Below are 7,560 nucleotides of genomic sequence, written 5' to 3'. Positions count from 1 at the left end.
TGCCCTCCAATATTTAAATATTGATCTGATTGCCAAGTCTTTGTAAGGCTAAAAATCTTCATTATTTATGATCTCAAATGAAATTTACTCTTAACTGGCTGTAGATACATATTCAGGTATTTCTGAAGATCCTTGCCTAGAATAAAAGTGGTTGAGTGGTTTGCAATAACAGAATTACAATCAAACTGAAATACAGAGCTATTCATGGCTTTCATATATACTTAAAACTTATTATTAAAGACCTACAGTATAGGGCAGAATTCAGCTTGCATAGAACAGAATGTGTTTGTGATTTTGTATCTTTTGTATCTTCTTTTTTTTTCCCATGGTGTTTTTAAAAATCTCATCTGCAGTTAATGAATAACTGTACAAAAATAACAAAGCCAACTAACCTAATACAGCTATTAGGTTCTTTTGAATAGAGTGCCATGAGCTGGGAAAGATTTTAAAGAGATTATGGGCTGAAGATAAGAATTCCTCTCTGACAGATCCCTCCGGAGGTCACGCAAGGAAAACAAACAAGAAGCCATGTGGCCAAAAGATGATCCCCTAACAAACAATTAGAGGATATATGGGTCAGAAGAGGGGGAGGGAAGGAAGGCAAAATTGAAGATAATCAGTGCTACAATATGACTGAGATGCTGATGTAAACAAGTATCGTGTCCTTTCAAACTGAAAGAGAGTATGTTTAGATGAGACATTAGGGAAAAAATTCTTTACTATGAGGGTGGTGAGGCACTGGGGTTGCCCAGAGAATCTGTGGATGCCTCAACCCTGGAAGTGCTCAAGGCCAGGTTTGATGGAGCTCTGAGCAACCTGGTCTAGTGGAAGGTGTCCCTGTGCATGGTAGGGGGTTGGAGTGAGATGATCTTTAAGGTCCCTTCCAACTCAGGCCATTCTGTGATTCTATGATACTGGTGATGTCCCAGCTCCCCAGCTGTTGAAATGCCATATATTTTTTCCAAGGCATTTGTACCTGCTCTGGTTGAACATCTGTCGGTGGCTCCCTCTGTGTGGCACATGAATAGCTGTGCAGTAGCTGTTCCTGTGCTGCATCAGTGTCCAGCTCTCCAGGTCAGGCTGCTCAAGCTACTGCAGAGGTGGCAGAAGCACCACACATGCAAGCCCTCCTCCTACCTCCCTCTGGGATCTGCCTGGCCACAGGATAGTCCAGCTGCATGTGAGCAGCAGCCTGGTGTTTCCCCAAACAGAAGCCAGGCTATTTGTGTCATATGGTCCGGCTGTATGTGCGGTTCTGGTCTCCACAGAGGCACAAGCAGGTCCTGGAAAGATGGTACCTGCCAGGTGCCAGGCATGGACAGGGACCAAATTATCTTTCTGAAGGTACCATCCACTTCTGTCTGATATCTATTTCCAGAAGCCTTGGTGCTAAGTCTTCTTGTAGGGCCAGCAAATGCTCTGAATGAGTCAGTGAAAATGATCCCTCTGGTATCCATGGTGTATCACACGTGGCTGAGCTGAGAGTGCAGGGGCTGAGTGGTTTCACTCTCTACAAGATGCCAAATCACATCTGAAGTATGGAACCCTCTGGGGTAATTATCCCAGAAACCGTGACATCTCTTTTTCAAAGAGTTCCAAGCTAATGTTAGTGCCCTGACCACTCTCAAGAAGAGGGAACTGCCTCAGGAGGAAAATGTCATTGGAAGGAGAAGTATCAGCATTATAGCTTTGGGGAGAGGTTGTAGGTATGGGACAGAGTAACTAAGGACTGTTCAAACAGGAGATATTTGTATAGTACAGGAAGAAATAGCATTTACCAATGAAGTTTTGAGCTTATGGGAAAAGAAAAAAAACTTACAGTCTTCAGCTCTTGAGATTGTAACAAATGTGAATTCTGTCTGAAGACCTCAAATGCACTTAAATCATTGCTAAATTAATTCTGTGAACAACCTCAGCTGAAGTTAGGAGGCTGGAGAGAATGAAAATGTTTATGATTTTGGTTTTTTTCTTTCCACATTCTGTAAATGCATACTGGCTCAAGTAGAACACCTGAAGTAAGATACATTCCACTGAATAAATTCCCAGGTGCTGGACTGAAGGTTGGAGTATGTTTTCTGGCTGAAAGGACTCAGAAAATAGGAATGTCTATTTGCAGAAGAGTTTCCAAAGAGAAAAAGAAAACAGTGAAGAAAAGGAAAAAATACAACTGGTTTGAAGTGATATATCGGAGATGAATTTACTATTTAGGTAACCTATATGCTTTTACAATATTTATTGTTTCTCTGATTTTTTTTTTGTCACAATCTTGTTTGTTTGTTTTGTTTTAATGTAGGTTTTTCTTCCCCAGCATACAACACTTTGGTCAGCTGTCCTGTATGTAAATGATGCCTTGGCCACTCCTAGTTTTACATTACTCAGAAGTAAAGGTAACTGCAGAACTGATTTCTCTCTACACTTTCCAAGTAATCCTACACTAGTCTGTAAGAAAAAAGATACACTGAAAAGTGAGTTGGGAGTGAAGGCAGAAAAGGAAAAAGGCAGAGAAAGAAAGGCCTAAACTGCTGAGAGCATCTTAACTTTCTTAGCAATTGCACAGGAATTTTATCCAAACTAAAAGGATCACTGGTTACTCAAGATACAACAACTCATGAACTACAAATGAATATGATCAGAAACATGGAATGTCAATTGTTTATTGCTTTTTTTTTTTTTTCCACTCAGAATAACATTCAAAATCACTGAACTACTTACTAATTTGCCCTTTTCCCCCTGCACTTGGTTTCATTTTCATTTACTGTCATGCTGTCATGCTGTCATGCTATTTACGGTATTTAGATAAAGTTAAAACTGGATCCTATTTAAGGTAATCTTTTAGTGCAAATAAATCATACAGAAAAAATAAAACTTTATTATTGTTACCATGTTAAAAGGAAGAAAGATTGCTTTTAAAAATATATTTTTCTCTTACATACAAAATGTTATTCATATTGGGAAATCAGACTTTTGTAACCATAATCCCCAAATCAACCATGTAAGTACTAGTAAACTAATTGCACTAAATTTAGATTATTTCATAAGCTACTGCAGGTTTTCAGAAGTGTTATCATCATTACGGGCTAATTACATGTAATATATCACCATTTTTGCAAAACTGAATTTGTCTCTGAGTTCTTTCCCTTTCCAAAGCCTCTGCTTATGCAAGTGTTGTTAATTCACATTTCTAACTCATCCAGTAAGACTGGCTACAGCATCTCAGTGAAATTTGATGGAATAATGGATTTATGTAAAAGGGAGGTGGGTGTATAACCTGGGTGGTTGTACCTGCTCAGGATTCAGAACTCTGTTTGCATGACTGTCTTGATAACCAGTCCTGGGAAGGAAAATGGTGTGTTTACACTGCTGGCTGCAAACACCCTGTGTAGCTGTGAACAGCAAGTGGGAAATCAGTCTAAATGTGACTCCAACCTGTCACAGCTGGACTGTTTCTATGCTTGAGCTAACTTCTTGACAGCTGGCCTGGGCAAAACGTCCACGGTAGACATAATCAAAGGAAAACCAGCAATGTCTTAGTGCATCCCTGTGTGGCTAATGAAGGATCTCACTGACCTCAGAGCAGTTTTGTGCCTGAGTTTTGTGTGGAGGAGGTGAGGGTGACTCTGGAAAGTTTCACCAGTGCAACTCAGTGGAGCAGCTCCACTCAGCCCACACAGGCACATCTTGCAAAACTTTGTTAATTAGCCCAGGCTTCATAGCACAGTTCCTGGTGTGGGTTAATGAGAAGGACTGCTGGACAACAGGCATGTGATGTGAATCACTGAGTCACCTCCCCAAGCGTGGCAAAATATGAACAACATGGAAATATAACATGAAAAGAAAGAGTACTACAAGGAAAATGCATTTGTAGTCTGAAAGCACAGTCAGGATGCAGGAAGGCAGAGTAGATCAGGAAATGACCACGTAGAAGAAAAGCATCACTCAAGGAAAATGGAAGTGAGCGTATTGTCACGATGGAGCTAGAAGAGACAGCTCTCTTAGTAGCTGTATGGAATATGTTTGTGAACGAGCAAGAAGCATAAAAATGCAATGCCATGGAAAAGAACTTAGATGACAAGTGAAGAGACAGTGACAGGATTGAAAGTAGCTGTAGATTGAAAAAGAAGAAATGATAAAGAAAAAAAAAAGATATTAAAGGAAAGAGTAGAACTTGTGACTCGGCTGTTGCACAAACTCTTTGCCTAAAATCATAGGTCCTGGACATATGATGAAATATTTTATGGCAGGTCTTTTTTCTGGAATCTGAAAAAGAGTATTTGTCTCACAGAAAGGGCAGCAGGTGAAGTACTCCAGTGCTGACCCTTGGTTGCTGAAATGTCTCATTCAAGCCATAGCAGCTACACATAATTAGAGGTAATTGAGGCTACTCTAATCTGTGACCAAGGAGTGTTCAATCTATTGCTACCTCTCCACTTTCTCTTGAGCTGCTCTACATACAGCTCCTTTTTTGGCATAGTTATGTTCCTCAGTGAGCATAACATGATCTCTAAAAGACAAAAAAATTGGAACTGCTCTTTAAGGAAATTAGGTTAAGGCAGAAAAAACAGAAATGCCTTTTCTTCTCATCATTCAGACACCACAAGGTCTTCATGGTAGAAAAGGTGGAACCAATTTGCAGTTACTTACTGAGTGGTAAAATGTTACTGATGCCAGAACTCTTCAGTAGGAATTTTGAAGAACAGAGCTGTTAAAGTAATTTCACTCGTATGTTATACACACACACACATATATATGAGAATGACAAACAGTATTTTATGAGGAACAGTAAAAGGAGGGCAAAGAAAAATCCAGAAAGATCAGGACTCTCTGTAAGACCTAAAACCCCCAGAGTTTTGTGCTTACCAACTACAAGGCACTGAGGGGAGGATGTAATGTGGACTACTGTTAAACCTCACAATCTAGAAGTTTCAGTAGTTAGAGAATGGAAAAGATTAGTTGGATCATACTGCTCTTAAAGCAGCATTGATGATATATCTTTGCCTCTATCAAGATTAATTCTCTGAAGATTATGGTGGTGTGTCCATTTAAATCATGTCATGGGTGTCATCAAATAGAACAGGAACTGGGCTCTATGTTGCAGCTGGGGACAATAAGCACATACATTAAATGGAGGAGGTTCATTCCTGCCTGTCTGACAGTCGTTCATCCAGCAAGAAAATGGGGGGTAGGAGGGGAAGTGTGAAGAGAATGCAATTTCTTGATTTCTCTGTAATAAGAAATTGTCCTCATCGGATTCTGAAACACATTACAGGCATTCTCAAAGTTAAAGACTGTAATTTCCACCATCTACCTGTGAAGAAGATAGATAATTGGACTTCTTAGTGAATGAGGAAAGAGCCTTCCACTGCCATTTTGGGGTATCTGCATAACAGAAGTGTCCTTTGCCCTAACATCAGACACAGAAAAATGTATTGCTTAAATTCTTATTGAACAGAGCTGTCTGCAGATATAGGTACAAGCTCAGTGACAACTTCCCCAGTGAGAATAGTACTCTAAAAAATTATGAGAGTTGACCAGGAAAAAGCAATTCATTTTCCAATACTATTGGTCAACAGAAAGTGTCCTCACCCTTAGTAAAAGTGAGGAAATGATGGATTCTAATAGAGGAATGGCTTGTTTAGGTTTTCACGTCATCCCTGGGAACAGGGGCAGTGTGGCCTTACGGAACTGTAAACCTACAGCTGCATCTCAGACACTAAAAAAAGTGGTGCTGATAGAAAATAAAAGAATCAGCTGCCAGAACATGATTAGAATTGTGTGAAGTTCGCTTTGTTCATTTTTTTCTTTAGTACTTTAAATCACAGTACTTAGTATTAAAATGTATCAGTTCAGGCAGCTATTAATATCCTTTGAGATTTTGAAGCAATTACATTCAAAAAAGGAATTTCAGAAGATGTACAAACAGGAATGATGTTTTAAAGAAATTAAACAAAGACCTTAATTTCAAATCCAGTCATATGGCTGAGAACAGGAATAAACCTTTGCTAAATAAAGTCCTATTGACATGAAGAAGTAATAATCTGACATTTTATTGCATGAATTACACGTTTCTTTCTAAGTACTAAATACTTGTCTAATGTTCATTTGCTGTCACATTTAGAACTGTAAGTTCCACCAGAAAAATGGAGTGTGTTCAATGAGATGCATTACTTACTATGTATCTGGGACAACAGCACCAGGGACTATCATGGACTGTGGTCCTAACACAGACTGTGGCCATACCACATTAGGTTTCTTTCAGCAATTTCATTATAATAAATAATGACAATAAACATTTGTAATTCTAAATGATGCTGAGAACAGTCTTAGTCCTTTTTTTGGTCAGGTATTTTTCCATAGCAGTCCACGATGAGAAAGTGTTTCACTGTAAGTGAAACTGTGCAAGTTTTGCTTTCATACTCTAGATAAAAATTGAATCCTATTAAGTTCTGTTCCATTCTTTCCTTAGGAATTCCTAAACTATATGAAACTATCTTGGGTTCAGATCTTGTTACAACCCCAGATTTAAAACATTGTTCATATTTGTGCACTTAGCCAGAATCTTCAAGGAGGTTTGAGTGAAGCATAGAGCTTGCATTACATCCAGAGGAAAAAAAGTGGCTGAATATTTGGCTTGGCATTACAAAATGGTGGTTTTACAGCATAACAACAGGTTGGCAGATACCACAATTCTTTTCTCATCAATATTTATCTCATTTTTTTATGAGACTTCTCATCAATTGTATTTTCCCAGTGATTATCTCTATGCTTGAGAATCCTGTAGTCTTACTTAATTTGATATTAAGGTCTGCAGCAGAACACAAATGTAAAGATCTGATGAAGCAAATGAGGCAAATGATGAGGATCAAGACACTAAGAACACAAACATTTATATCCCATGCACATATACTTTCCTGACCTTAATCCTTAAAGAATGGTTTCACTTTTTGAAATGTTACAGCAATTCTTTAGTTTATATTTCAGGAAGCTCATACAAAATCGAGGAGAAGCAGATGGAGGATCATTCTAGGTAACCTTTGTGTACAGTCAGGACCAAAATAGCTCCAATATTAAAAACTACTCAGAATAAATAGTTGAAACCAGTGCTGTGAAATGACTGACTTTCAAGAAAAGAGTTACCCAGCCATATACAATTTGTAATGTGAAAAACATGGAATTAGACAAAGAAGTTAATCTGATTTGTTTTCTCAGCTCAAACTGTAATGCAGTATCAAAAGAACAGTGTGGCAACCATTTAACTTTGTGGATGAGTTGTATACCTTGGATTCCACTGTTTAAAGTTTAAGTCTGAGTGAAAAATATTTTTCTGAATTTATTGAGCAAGGAACTGGATTTTTAAAAAGTAATCTTTGTGGTTATCAAAGTTTTCACTTGTTTGAAAGCAAATCCCTTGAAAATCGTCTAGACTATTTCTTGCTCTTTTGGTAGGAGAACATCCTAGGTTTTAAATTTCACCTTTTATTAGAGGACATTTTCAAAATTTTTGAGGCTACTGAAAAAATGCTTTCTCAGCCAGAGCTATGAATTACCATAGTGTTTCACTTC

The sequence above is a fragment of the Pipra filicauda genome, unplaced genomic scaffold, assembly GCF_003945595.2.
Source record: "Pipra filicauda isolate LSUMZ 115617 unplaced genomic scaffold, ASM394559v2 scaffold104_size2351352_pilon, whole genome shotgun sequence".
Classification (NCBI taxonomy): domain Eukaryota; kingdom Metazoa; phylum Chordata; class Aves; order Passeriformes; family Pipridae; genus Pipra; species Pipra filicauda.
This window is presented reverse-complemented; position numbering follows the sequence as displayed.